At 33.9% G+C, this 15744-nt stretch overlaps 1 protein-coding gene across 9 annotated transcripts in view; it reads left to right on the forward strand.

The window, feature by feature from the left end:
• The window catches only part of LOC143230912 (thiamine-triphosphatase-like), a 64680-nt gene that overhangs the window by 5632 nt on the left and 43304 nt on the right, over positions 1-15744 (forward strand). The window contains exon 3 of one of the 9 annotated variants that reach the window (XM_076465217.1): positions 2645-2804. The exons of 7 other annotated variants lie outside the window; for them this stretch is intronic. The gene's annotated coding sequence lies outside the window, so the exon portion shown is untranslated. The remainder of the gene's footprint in view (positions 1-2644; positions 2805-15744) is intronic. One more of the 9 variants, XM_076465216.1, reaches the window with a different exon arrangement.

The following is a 15744-nucleotide window of genomic DNA, read 5'->3' on the forward strand; positions in this document are numbered from 1 at the left end:
TTCTAAACAGATCTGATACAAAAAGCTTACATGCACATTCTGAACTGTTTAGAAAAGAATCTTAATGGTGGTTAAAAGTTTGAGGTGGAGAAAGAATCAAGCAGTTTTGAAGGGTGAAATGTGGTTGAAAATAAATCTTTGGAATCCAAGAAATGTGAAAAGTTTTTCATTTCATTGAGTTATGATAAAAAATTAAAAATAAAGATTCAGATGAAACTAGAAATGTAGTACAACTGTATGTGAACTCAAACAGCAAAGTTGCAATCCTGGTAAGAATGTTGCAGAAAGGACAAAATGCTATTTACATATGTTCTAGTGCAATTTGTTTTCTATTTTAATGGGACAGCTGTGCTAAATAAAATGAAGTATAAAAGATATAAACAGACAAAGAACAGATCTATTTAAAAATTCACCTTTCCATTCATCATAAATACTTCACCCAGTCTGTTCTAGTAGCTTTCAAGCTACACTCTAGACATATTGTTTGACTCCAGTGAACATTATATCCTCTTGGCCTCTCTTTCATTGTTCAGTGGACTGTTCACAGAAATCTACAGAGTCATTCACTGTATGCACAAGGTTTTCAGAGGCTACTGACTGGAAGAACAAAAGAAAGATTTATCAAACAAAGAGTTAAAAGAATTAATTTACATGATAATTCTGAATCACATACGTGTGGATGGAAATAAATTTTGATAATTACATATCTACATTTAATGTTGCTGTCTGACTTTAAGCTTGGCCATTTAAACCTTGTAGTTATTTACAAGTATTTGAAATTATTCATTTAGATTGACTGCTTTTAATTTCTTATTTTATAATGTTATAAATACATCAAGATACCCTTTCAACTTGTGAAGAAAGAAAAAAAATAACTAGTGACATTAAAAGTAACTTTGAATCTGGCTTATTTCACACTCTTCTCCTGTCACTAAACATAAAAAAAAATTCCTTTAGATTTGAAAGAAGTACTTTTAGTTTTAACCTAGCAATTGCATAGGAGCTCTAAGTATAGGCATCTGTAGTAACATCTAATTTCTGGATATCTTGTACTGCTAATGAACAGATTTGTGTAAGACATTTTAAACAATATGAAGTTTTGAAAGAGCTATTCATAGGACAACGGATTTATTCCTTTACAAAATTTCAATAGTGAGACACATCACATACAACATTTAAGGTACAAGTACATTCAAGTTGCTAATACATCCAACCAAATAACCTGGATTTTGATAGTAGCTCCCTCTGGTTTTAGGTGTAGTCAACTTGATACAAATATAAAAACACCTGATATTTCATTAATGCTATGTTTTAATTATGGTTTTGAACTGTTTGTAAAAAAAGATTTAAAACTAATTAGTTATGGACAAACTTTATATCTATTAAATATTTAGAGAAAAGAGAAGAGCTACATTGACTTTTAACATCTTGGGTGTATTTGGTTATTAAGTCATTTCTAGGAAGCAGGGCGATCAGAGAGCTGTATTAAATACTAAAGAAGTATTATGAAGGTTTAAGTAACAACTTAAAATCAGGAACAGTGTTGAACAATTTTCAATACTGAATTTTTATTTGAATATTCAGATATGTATGTGAATTACATTTTTTATTTTATAAATATAGGCTCTTTGTACTACATCAATGCATAGGTTAGTAGAAATATTGTCACTTATTTAGTGTGTGGTGTGTATATAATATATATAAAAGAGATAGGATTTCTTATTTTTCATGTAAAAACAAACATAATACATTAATGATAATCAACTATTTCCATGTTGGCAGTATAATAATTTGAGTGATGGTAATATAACTAAATATAATGTGTGTATATGTGTGTGTGTAGAAATATATATATATATATTTCATCTATAAAAGCAATTAAATTGTTAATGATAGCCCTTATCAATAATAATAATGTTCTGCATGTTGTTGGTTTTTAACCTGTAAAATATGCTAACTCTTTGGTGATTTAATTATTTTAAATGAATATTGGTGGTTGACAAAAACAATATGGTGTCTAATACTGAAATATTTTACAACACAAAACTGGCAGTGTAAAAGTGTTGGTGCTTAAATATATGAAGAAAATAGCTTACTTAATTTGTTGTCATTTCCACAGTTTTAAGAAATTTTGGTGGGTAGCTTGATATACAGATTATGATATAGCACAGTTCAGTTTGTGAAGTTTAACTGTTAATTTGACAGGTTTTAAGTATCTGATAGAGTTTTGATAAAACTGGGCTTAAAATCTTATCATTTGGCTTATATATGCAGACTTTTGGTTTGGTATGCATATAAAGAAGTAATGAATTTTGGAATGTGGTATTTTATTTTTTCAACATCAGAACTGTTAAATATTTATTATGAAAGAGTGTCATAGTGAAATGCTAAGAGCACACATATTAACAATAGTGCAGGCACATGCTATAAGTCAGTAACACAGTGTTGTATTTGGCACCAATAAGAAACATGTTGGTTAGTTATGGTGCATATTACTGTAGTCTGTATTTTCACATGTTTAAAGTTTCTTTATAATATCACTCATTTGTGGTAAATGCATGTTTGTGTTTATAATTTAGGTTTCTTTGTTTTTTTAGTCTCATCTTAGTGGGTGAATTAGTTGGTTTTTTGTTTTCTTTTTAAGCAGAAACATAATCAGTTTGGAAGTAGCACCCAAGTAAACCCAACAGTGCTGGTACTGGTTGAAAAGTAGTTTCTATATGCACAACATACAACTGGACACTATTCACTAATGAAAAAACTTTTAAATGTTGCACAGAGACAGACAAAACAGTTGAAATAAGGTGAATTTTGAAAATTACATCTTTCATATTATCTTAGCCCTAGATATTTAAATAATCTGCACTGTAATCACACTGCTTGGTTCTTTATATGCTCTTTTGTAGTGATATAGAAAAATTATTGAAGTTGGTTTAGAATTTTTTGTCTAGATAAAATGAACTGTTACAGTTGTTGTAATGGTGGTATTTCCTATAAAAGAAAATGTCTGACTCCTTTATCTTGTTACAAATGAAATGGTTATTACATATTGATTTAATATAGTTTTCTGAAGCTCTTAAATATGTTAATTTGAACTAAATGCCACTTCATACACCAGATGGCAGTAGTAACTATAATGGAAATATATGGTAAATTTGATATAAATTAAACCAGTTTTGACATTTAGATTTTTTTAAGTCTCAGATAACAAGAAGTAATGGTGTAATATTTCTTTTTGACCTAATAAGTAAGGTTTACTCCTTTCTTTTTCTTACTGGTATTTAGGGAAATCTTTGCTTTAAAATCAAATAAACAAATATGTTTAACAAGTGTGTTTTTGATATCTTCTTAAGCTTTTATAATATTTTATAATAGTCTTTAATCACATAATAGTATAATAAGCCAGTTCTGTATCAATTTCAATATCAGGGATGATTTTGATATTTCTAAGTAAATAGTTTAAATAATTTGTAATATAAAAACTGGAGAATATTACAGTTACTGAAAAAGTTGCATATGTCTCCAAAGCTTAATTACAGTGGCTTCTCTTTATTTACTCATGCTTATGTAGTTTAAAAGATGTGTTGTATTTTTCCATGAATCATCATATATGTATCTTATATACATTCGCGTGTTAAAACTACCAGCGATTATTTAACATCTCAGTTTTAGTTGTTTTAAAAATAAGTATTGAAGTTGAATTGCTGCTGTAGTTGAAAATGGGTTATTTTGCTCTTATGCTTACATATGAAAATTCAGAAATAGATGTTTGTGAAACCAAAAATATTATTTTTCTAACATCTTCAAAATACTAATCTGTAGTAATCAATGTTCTAATTTCATGTACAAAATATGTTTTTTTTTCCATAATGAAATATTTTCACATATTGGAAATGATATAAGTTAAGAAACAGACTAAATAAACTCTGCTTTTCATCAATAGTCAAAATGTGAATTTTTGTATGTGATTAAATTTTATTTAATACATCCAAACATATGGTTCTTTATACAGAAAAGTTCAATTATTTTGTGAGCCTGTAGTGAACTGAGCACAGCTTCACTTAACACTGTATTTATTTCTAGTATTGCTACAGCTTTCTTTGAACAAGTTCTGATTAACTTTGGTGTAATCTATATTTACAAAACCCTGTATAATAATGTTTAATATAATTATCTGATATTTTTAATTGTTATCTTCTGTACGTATCTGTATGTATTTTTTTGAATTTACATATATATAAAATTTACTAAATATCTAAAAAATATATTTCAAAACTAAATTTATAGTTCCTGTTTGTACTCTACTTACATTTAAAAAAACTTGTATGTATGCACTTGTGTATACATTTCACTCATTCACACATAATAGTTGGTTTTTAATAGATTCTTTCAGGTTATGGTTCAGTCATAGTTGGCTAATGTGTGGTCTGTGAGTGATGTTTTGAATGAACATTTATGTGTGTATGTTTTTAAACAATATGTTTATTTTTTGTCTTTGAATCCAAGAATATTATGAAGAGGTTTGCATCTATATTTATCTCATGAATTTTGAGCATGAGTGATATTGTAAACCTGAGGTCATGGCTACTGCCCTGTTACAGATGAGTGATGATTGGTAAAGATAATAATGGCACATGAATCATTTTTCACCTTCATAGGTTACTCAACTGTAATTTTATATGGAGTTATTGCTTGTGCATTTCATAAGGAATTTTACATTTGACAGTTGTTCTTTCAAGTAGCATAATTCATATAGGAGTTAATAAAGTCTTCACAATGATAAAAATACATTATTTCACAGCATTATTGAAATATGAAGATAAGAACAAGAAATAAAAGTATTTATATTGCATGAACTGTTTAGAAATAACTGAGTAAACTTGTATTGTCCAATCCAAATAACTTATATAACTTTTAAGTACTTGAAAATGAGTGTTACAAAATGGTTATTTTACCTAGTTATTCATATGAGACACAAAGAAGAAAGACACGAAAATGTAAATATGTGTATAAATAATCTGTACAAACCATTTTACTTAGCAGATGTTTGTGTATTTCTGTATTTGATGGCTTATAAATGCAATATTTAATCAGTGGAAAACAAACAGATTGTTTCAAAGTGTATTTCAATTCTGGACTCTTTGGACTTGCATTAGTACTCCCTACATTTTTTGTTAGGTGGTCCAGGCATTTTTCCATCTTCTTCATTCCCAGAGCTTTTGGTTCCACTATTACATGGATGACTGACTATCTCATTCTAGCTACCTCACCAGGTCAAATCTTCTCTTCATCTTTGGTTCTTCCTATTAGAAGGAGCTCATGCTGGTTGGTTTGTGAAAGTGGTGAAGTCTTTCCTAATACCTGCATGATATCTAGTTCACCTTGAGGTGTTGTTCAATTCTCTACTTAGTTAAAGGCTCTAAAGCTTCCAGTTTACAGCCTCTATTTTTGTCTCTTTTCCTACTGTGCAAATAATTTTCTCTCTTTTAGGATGTGAGAATCTCTGGAAGCTTTCATCCATCTTAGTCTTTCCCACATGCATCACCATCACTGAGTTTTTTTGGACCAGTAGACCTCATTTAGGATTCCTTAGACATTTCTCTCTTCCTTTCTCATTTCTTACAGACCAACTTTGCCTGGTGATTGATTGAGATGACATCATTATTAGTGTTCTTTTTTCTTAACCAAAATATCACTTTCTTACAGATACTTCTCTTTCTGGTCAAGGTACTTATCTGGATACTTAAGAAGTTTTGGGGATGGTGAATTCTGAGTTCAGAGTTCTCTTTTTGTATCAATCTCTTGAAGCTCCTCACAGTTTATCGAGATTTAGTTTACTTCCTTCCAGCCTGTTAGGGCTAGTTGGCAGTGATGCATTCTGACAACTTGTCAGTAGTTTTGTACATCTCCAGGAAAGGGTTGAGGGACCTCTGCTTTTTGGACATTGGACCACTTGTATTAGCCTCACAGCCATCAATTTATTTTGTTGGCTTGTCATATTCTAGATGCCTTAAATCTTACCATGGATTGTTTACCACATTCTGACAGGATTATCCTTGTGGAGTGATCACTAGACTCTTGGGTGTTTAAGAAACTGAATACGGTGGGCTGTTCTAGAATTTGATGCCTTTGCCATTCATTTCAATTCTCAACTCCCATGGTTTTGATATCCTTTTCCACATTCTTTGGTTGTAGTAGTTAATGCTCTCACTCAGGATGGATTGGTCTATACATGTTTGCATCTGCTTCCCCATGTTCTTTCAATCATCCAGATCACTCTGCTGTGGTTTCTGTTGGTGGTTCCGATATTGGCTGGTTTGGCTTTGGTTTTCAGTTTGTGGTTTTACTTCTAATGCCTCCTCTTCTTTTCCTTCTTTCCTCCCATCCTTGTGGCATATTCTCCTCTTTATTTTGATGGTTGTCATCTTTTCCATGCATCTTCCTATCCAGTTGTCACATTAACCTGTTCATGGCTACACATTTGTTAAAGAACACTATTGGCATTAGTATGTGGACCATTACGTATACCTTTACTGGTCATTATCTTCACTACTTCTCCATTTCTTCTTTGAGATTTTGTCTTCCTCTCATCATTACTTAGCACTATGTGGTTTCTTTTTTGAGTAGGTAAGTGCTTCCTTTGCTTCATTTTATTTGCAGAGGCATTTGTTGAATATTTTGATTCTGCTCAGTAGCGAGTGTTGCTTGGCCAGTTATATTTATTTTTAAATCTACTCTTTGTGCATATATACCCTTCAGTAAGATAGGTTGGTCTGCAAGAATGTTAGTATGTCTTGTGATATTTTGTTTCATAAAAATGTTCATTCAAGATTGTATACTCATGAGTAAAGCATGGAATGATTACTACACAGCCCACATGGTATATGTATTGTAAATCACTGGATTGGCTTGCTTTTCAAAATAAGGTCTTGTGATGCACCATTGCACTGTCTCTAGTTTTGCTTTTCTCTGGGCTCTTCAGTACATTTCTTCTCGTGGTTATGTGTCTTTGTTTTTTACCAGGTCTACTTGCTGGGATGGTAAATCATGGATGGTTCCTTTTGTGTGTGTTCACTCTCACTCAGTTGAGAATAGGGTGATGGTGTTTATGCTTATCTATAGCCATATTTTAGCTGTCTATGTTTCTGCTATCCCCAAGATGTAAGTTTTTGTCAGATGTTATGGTTTTGTTGAGTGTGCAACATCATGACATGGATCCTTGGTGCAGAGGATCATCTACTCTACCAGTTCTTGTATCTGAGGTGGATATCCCTATCATGGTTTGCCTAATGTTGGTTAAAATTAATCTCCCATTTATATTATGATGCATGGCTGGGTGGTTAGGGTGCTCAACTGGTAATCTGAGAGTTGTGGGCTCAAATACCAATCACACCAAATATGCTTGCCCTTTTTGTTGTTGAAGCATTATAATATGATGGTAAATCCCCTTATTCTTTGGTAAAATTGTAGCACAAATGTTGATGGTGGGTGGTGATGACTAGTTGTCTTCCCTCTAGTCTTACACTACTAAATTTGGGAAGGCTAGTGCAGATAGTCCTCGTTTAGCTTTGCATAAAATTCTAAACATATCTGATATGCCTTAGATACTCTAAACCTGGACTCACTTGATTTCATACATGTGTGACTATATTCCTTTCTCCTACTGTGAACTGGACAATATATTATTAGTAACATCTAGTGATGGACTAACAGCTTCATCCCTAATTTGGTGTCTCTCTTCCTCCTGTCAGTTCCCAGCATCTATGGTGATGGATATTTCTGGTGTGCATACATGTTGATAGGAGTTTTCTCCTATGTTTTCTTCCTTATTGTAACACATTTTCACATGGACAAGGAGTATACCTGGCTCAAAAGTGGTTTGGTCTCTCATGTTGGTGTTGCATTCTGTTTATTTGCACATCCAGTGGTTATCCTTTGGACACTTTCTAAAGAGGAATCATATTTCTAGACCCTCTCCCAACTCAATGTGTAATTCTAGCTTTTGTGAGGTAATATAATATTCCTAAACTGCAATTGAATTTTTCAAAAGGTACTTTCCTCTCTCACATTTCATGATCAACCTCCCCATCTACAGTGTATGTTTTATATGTGCTTTCCAATCTCAAAATGATTAGGGGCTGCATTGAAGAGAGGACACAAGAGATGATAGGAGTTGTCACATTCCTATTGGTGGAAGTTTGCTGCATGATCATTTGCATATCATGCATATGTCTTAAGTGAACACACATGAGGGTAGGTGGGAGTATCAAAAATAGTAGCAAGTGAAACAGTACAAGTTGAGAAAAGCTTTTTGTCATAGGAGGTAAGTATCTATTGGTAAAATATTTTCAGTTTCGTAACATGTTAACGTATTATTGTCTTCTCTTGATAATGTAACAAGTTCTTTAACAACAAAAATTTGATTATATACTGTTGTTCGACAAGCTATTACGTATATATTTATCAAGTCTGTACAAAAGCAGCTTCTGTTTTGAAGCTTAAAATCTTGCCCAATTTTAAGGGTAGCTTTCAGTATTGTCACACACCTTGTATTCATCAAGTTATTCTAACAAATGTACAGTGAGAGAAGAAAATGTACTGTAGAACAAAATCTACATTTGTGTCACAATTTAATTGATATTAAATCATCATAGTAAATATATCTTTCTTCATCTCTTAGAAGCCCTACAGCATGATCCTGATAGTTTCTCTGGGTATCTAAAGTCAGCCCTTTCAGTACCTTGTCCCTACATACTTGGTTCTTCTGTTGTTGGGACCTTCTGGAATATGATGCTCTTCTCTCTGCCATTCATTTACCTCAATTTCACCTTTGTAACTTTAGTTGTCTCATTTTCTCTACTCTGAAGTCTTCAAGGATGCTTCTAATGTCTTGAAATTTCAAGTAAAGGATGCTTCTAATGTCTTGAAAATTCAAGTCAAGGCTGCTAAATACCAGTCTTTTTTTTTTAGTTTCTTGTCTCTCTCATCCTCAAGAGTCCACCCTCATTCCTTGATCCCATGAATCTTCCATCACTTTTCCTGTTTTTATCCCTCTAATACTTCATACTATCTGTCCTTCCACTGAGGTGAGCATCACATCTTCCACCAACTGATGGGTCTTTCATGTTCTTACAACTTAGTCTTTTTGTTCACTTCTCATGGTTCCTCCTCTTTTCCTGTTCCTTACCCTCATCCTTTCAAAGATCAGTATCTTCTGTATCTCAAAGCTGTAGTATTGGATCTTTTATACATGAGAGACCTTTAGCTTTTCTCCTTCAATGTGGTTTCATGTACTTGGTTAGGGAGCCCCGGGAAGTTTCTGTTCTTTCAATTTACCTTCTCTGGGATCTAAACATCCATCCACATGTTTGCCATGTGTGGTGACCCATGAAGGGGTGGAGAGGATCCTGGTGGTTGAGGGGTCCATCCCTAACACACACCACTTTGATCTTGGATTCTTATAGATGGGTGACTTCTGTTACTAGTTTCAAAGTCACAAGGAACAAGATTTGAAAGGTCAGTGGGCAATATAATTCTGTCCCTTTCTCAATCTTGCTCTCTGATGGCCAGGAAGTAGCTGATTCCCAGAGCATCACTGATACTCTAGGTGAAAGCTTTAGCCAGGTATTTAGCACTTCTGCTTCATCCTACACCTTCTTAGCCATCAAGACTTAAGCAGAGGTGTCACCTCTTTCCTTTTGAGCTGATTATCTAAATGGCTATAATTGCCCCTTTACACTGGTGGAACTCAAACTGGCCCATCATCAGTCTGGTAGTACATCGATTGTGCCTGATGATGTTCATTACGAGATTCTGCACCATCTATCTTCTGCTTCTCTTACTATTCTTCTGATTGTGTTTAACTGTATCTGGCAGAAGAATGTTTTCCTGATGCCTGGTGTCAAGTTATTGTCTTACTTTTCTCTAAGCTTGGGAAGGATCCCAAGATCTTTTAAAACTACCTTTCAATTCCTTTGAGAAGCTGTCTCTGTAAGACCTTTGAAACGATGGTTTATACTCATCTTGTTTGGTTCCTAGAATCAGACAACCTTCTCTTGCCCTTGCAGTGTGTGTTCTGATGACAGCACTCCACCATGGTCCACCTTATTTAACTTGAAACATCAATCAGAGAATCCTTTTTAAGCAACAACATTTTATATCAATATTCTTTGACACTGAGAGGCTTATGATACTACATGTAGGTATGGCATTTTGCGAGACCTCCATTTATGTGGGTTACATGGTCATTTGCCCATTTTTATTAAAAATATTTAATGAGCAGGCTATTTGAAGTTTGTGTGGGTTTGACAATTTCCTGTTTTTTCTGTAGGAACTTGGAGTCTGTCAGGATTGTGTTTTGAGTGTCACACTTTTCAGTATAAAGATTAATGCCATCACTGAAAAACTCCTCCTTACTGTTGCAAATGGGCTCTATGTCAATGACTTTCACATCTTATGTCAATCGTCGAACATGAGGTATATTGAATGCAGCTACAGACTGCCCTCAGACATTTACTGAAGTGGACCACAGCAAATGGTTTTAATTTCTCTTTCTCTCTAAAACTGTTTGCATGCACTTTTGCCACCAATGGGGTATATACCCTGATCCTATACCCCATACTGGTGAAGTTGTGCTACTTGTGGTCCCTGAGACAAAATTTTTGGGGCTTATCTCTGACTGTAAGCTGACCTTTATATTACACATCAAGCAGCTACAAGTCAAGTGTATAAGAACACCGAACTTCCTCTGTGTCCTCTCTTCCACCACTTGGGGAGCAGATCAATGCCCTATGCTAAGGTATATCATTCTTTTATTTGATCAAAACTAGACTATGGGTCACTGCTCTATGGCTCTGCCAGGACCCCAGTCTTGAAGATGCTGGACCCCATTAATCATCAGGGACTTCGGCTCTGCACCTGGGCTTTTTGCACTTCCCGAGTGCAGAGCTTATACACAGAGTCTCATGAACCTTCTTTGTACCTCTGCCTTTTGCAACTTTCTTCACTGTATGCTTCAAAACTTTGTTCCTTACCACAGCATCCCACCTGGGGTTGTGCTTTCCTTCCTTGGTGGGCCATACTCTTTCAAAACAGATGGTCTGCCATTGCTCCTTTTGGCTTTTCTATCCAGGTGCAGTTGGATGAATTGGGTCTGTCCTTCAGATAACATTGCTGTATTCATTGGTCAGCCCATCATAACATGGCTTATTACACTCCTCAAATGTGATAAGCCATCTGAGAAAAACAGATACTCCTGATTGGAAGTACTGTCTGTTATTTGCTGAACATCTTTTGAACCTCTTTATATGGATGGTTTGAAATCAGGTGACTCTGTGGTCTCTGCCATGGTTTATTGTGGTTCAGTGGTTGCACACAGAATCCCCACTACAGTTTCTGTGTTCACTGCTGAACTGTATGCCATTTCTCTTGCCCTGGATCATGTAGAAGCTAAGCAGTACTCAAATTGCACTATTTATGCTGATTTGCTTAGGTCTCTACTGGCCCTGGAACTGCTTCACGTTAGTTCTTACCCTGTTCTTGTCGGTATTCAAAAATACTCATCCATTTCTCTTTAATATATACTTTTATTTAGTTTTTCTGGATACCAGGCCATGTTGGTATTTGCAGGAATGCACTTGATGACACTGCAGCTAAACCTGTCTGCTCTGGCACTACCTGTGCTGTGCCTGTTCCGTACATGTACTATGATTCTGTCTTCAAGCCTCAGCTCTGTGCCATTTGGCAGTCGATTTAGAGTGAGCAACATGAAAACAAACTTTTTCAAATAAAACTTTCTATTAGACTTTGGAAGTTGCATATAAAACTTTCTATTAGACTTTGGAAGTTGTCCTAACTAGACTACACATTGGTCACAGTTTTTTAACTCATTATTTTCATTTATCAGGAACTGATGCACCAATGTGTTGTCTGTGTGACACTCAGGTCACAATAAGCCACATTTTACTGTCTTGCTGTATTTATGACTCTATTAAATGACAGCACCATTTTAAACATGTTCTGTCCCAAGATTTATCCATAATATTAGACAATGTTATTGGCATTGGTGACGTTCATCTTACGAATGTTTATACCTTTTTTAAAGGCCATTCATTTCTTTAATGCTGTTTAAGTTTTTAATTTATAAGTTAAACCTTTTTTTATGTGATTTCCTTTTAAGACTTAAAGTACATCTAGTTCAATTTGAAATTAGAAAATTGCCATAATGTCAAATAAAGCCAGGATTGGAAAGGCCAACTTCAGGTGACTAATGCTGATTTTTGAACTTATCCGTTAGTCATTTTGGTGAGTTATGATAATTATAGTTATGTTACAGAAAGGTTTTACAAATTGTATTACTGTAGTTTTTTTCTTACTGCTGTAGACTTGATATAAAAATTTGATTTAATGCTTTATGTTTTTAACTCAAAATTAAACTTTTGTTTTACCTTAATTTCTTTTTATGAATTTTAATAATCTTACTTTAATTTTCACTTTCTACCAGATGTTTGGTACAGAGAGCCTCTTTGCTTTATGCCATAAAATACCAAACCAACCAACTTTTGCTTTTCTCTGTCATTTTGTTGTCCCCTAAAAGACTGAGGACTAGTATCCCATTGCTGAATTTTCTCCTCTCAATCACCATCTGGTAGGTCCTCAGTTCAAAATAGAAGGGTTTCCTCATCATTCTTAATGGTCTTTTTCCCTTGGACTATTAATGACCAAGGTCGATTTCTTCCATGCCTTTATCCTTATTCTGATTGTTTCATCTTTTCTTTGTATTCTTCATTTCATTCACTGCAATCAGGAGTAAAAATTTTGAGCTTTCATTTTCAGCATTGCTTTGGCTCCTTATCTCCTCATCTGAGCAATGGGGTCATTTATTTTTCATGCCCAAAGTCTTAGGCTTTCTTTCTGTTATTATATGGATGACCAGCTCTTCCTCATATCTTCTCAGGAGGTCACATTTCTTCTCCCACAGGAGATGGTTTTCATGTTTCCCAAGTTGTTCCTGATTCCAACTCAATATTCATTGAGATTACTTTCCAGTTCTCAACTCAGCCAAGCTCATCCTTCCTCCACTCATCTACAGGACATGAAGTTCATAGCTTCCTTGACTCTTGCATCTCTAATGCTTTCATCATGAGAGGTTCTATGTCTTTTGGGGACTTTCATTTCTTTAGAACATGCTCCTCTATGCTGGGCTCACATGCGACTTCTTCAGTGAGCTTTAAACAACTAAAATAAAATTTATTGTGATTCTGTGTCCTCTCTTTTGATGCTGCCTCTTCTCTTCTTAATGAACTATCCTGGTGGCTGGATCATGTCAACACTAAAGTCTACATCCCACTGCTATCCCCCATCTTGTAGGCTGAATCTCATCATATCAAACTTGCTTCTTGAATCTCTCTCTAGCTTCACACTTTTGACAACTCTTGGACAAGATCCTCTAGACTGGAATGTGGACTATGCCATGTTTCTCACAGTTTTGTCTCCCACAGTATACTGTCTCCTTCCAGTCATCATTCTCCAGTATACTCACCTTTTTGAATAGATATTTCTTTTATTTCCTTACCTCTTTATGTGGTTCTTTGTTTTTCCATGGACTATCATAAACAGTGCAAGCACCATGAAGTGCCTGCTCATCTACTTGGCTTCTCACATTAACCTGTTGCACCTTTTCTGGTAATAGACCTTTGTGGTGTTTAGGTCTAATCTGTCCAGTATCTTCCCAATGCAGATTTTTCCACTGATCTTTGAATGGAAGAATGAAAATTCTTATTTTCTAGCCACTTTATGACCAAAGTGGGTTGTACAATGCAGTGAAATATAAGACAGGGATATACATTTCATTCTGATGAAGCTCATCTCATTGTGTAATGTACTAATTTTCCAGTAGTTTGACCAGTTGCACAGGGCAAAGTGTTAGCCACACTACATCTTATTTCCAACTAGGATTTTGCATGAAAGTGTTCAGTTGATTATGCCATTTTCCATCTGTCCCTGTGACACATTTCTCATTGTGCATTCCTCCTTTCATATTTCCATTTGAACATTCATAATATAATTTCAACAGACAAAGTTTGCAGAGTACTTTGCAAACAAAGTATTTTTTATTTCAAGTTAAATGTCTCAGTCTGATATTTGTTTCAATTTACGTCATATACTTTTTGTCATACTTTTTATGGTTGAATGATAATACTAGATTCATTGTCATAATTATAGGAAGTTACAAATGATAAATTTACTACTGAGGTGCTTTTAATTGTTTATAACTTCTGGATATGCATTGCTTATGTATTTTCATTAGTGTACGGGTTGGATTGTGTATGTATGTGTTTCAATGTAAAACAATACATGTATTATCTGGTAGTTGTTGAAATATCAGTACCATAATATTAGAAATAATTTGGAAGAAAGAATCAAATATTAAATTTAGGTTCTGAAAAGCAAAACAATAAGAAAAAGTTAATCATTTGCAGAGTAGTGGCAATACCATCTGAAAGGTGTTGTCCAATTAACTCTTAAAACACTTTAATATAGACTGCTGAAGAACAATCATAATGAGGGGAAAGTGAGTACTTAAAACCAAAACATCCCAAGGCAACTTACCTTTCACCATTTGTTATGGGTTTGGTATGAAGGTATACAATGTGATTGATTATATATATGGGTAATATTAGCTTATTAATTTTCTTCCTGAGGGATACCATCTACATTTTAACAACTTAGTTAAAAATTTTAAAAATAATAACTGTTTATATTGTTACTTTATGAAACTGTTTTGATATTATTCTATCCAAAACTGAATCGGTTGGTAAGTTAACACCTGTGGTTAAAGCAATCAAGGCTGTTTTGGTAAATAAAGTAATCCAATCAAATGTAACTGTAGGAGAAGCTGAACCGAATTTATTTAAATTACACATTGTAATTTTACATTATTATAGTATTATTGTTATTATTATTATTAATGATTCTGAGTCTTTTTGAAAATTATGCATTCAGTATGAGTTTCAAAAATTTTAGATGTGTCTAATTGTTTTCTAGAATAATGGCAGAGAGCTTCAGTACAGAATTTATTGAGTAATAAAAGCAGGATTTATAGGATTAATTCTTGCGTAGTTCAAAAGATATGTACAAATATGGTAAATATATACGAATTATCGGATATCGCTTAGTATGTATATATATTAAATATTATATTAGTTGAAGCCTATCTATGTAATTAAAATAATGATGTATGTCAGTCAGTCTGCGTGTATGTGTGTTAGCTCTCATGGAAATTCAATATTCCTATTGGCTTATTGTATGGTGGTCGTTTTGCGTTTATATGAGTGCAAAAGTGAACAACGTTTAACGTGCATTGTTCCATACGAGGGCAAAACGACGATGTTTACAACATTAAATTTAAAGGCATTTACTTTATTAACTTAAACTCCCAAGAAAATGCATGAAATTAATCTTTACATTTCTGTAGTTTGTGAATAACGCATTACCATCACATTTTCATACAAATTGCAACGGGCGCCATAAAATCGACAATTAGGCCTGAAATTTATATACGATTGAAACGGGAAGCACGAGTTTATTTTCTAGATAACCTACCGCAATTAGCCTTAATAGTCATTGCCACAACGTCATTTATTTTTTTTATGTTTTACAGCTAACACTGCGCAAACGAAAATAATTACAGGTTTCAGATGTTATAGGAACGCGATTTAGATACATGTACACAAGAGAAATTTA

This window comes from Tachypleus tridentatus, chromosome 10 (assembly GCF_004210375.1).
Source record: "Tachypleus tridentatus isolate NWPU-2018 chromosome 10, ASM421037v1, whole genome shotgun sequence".
NCBI lineage: Eukaryota > Metazoa > Arthropoda > Merostomata > Xiphosura > Limulidae > Tachypleus > Tachypleus tridentatus.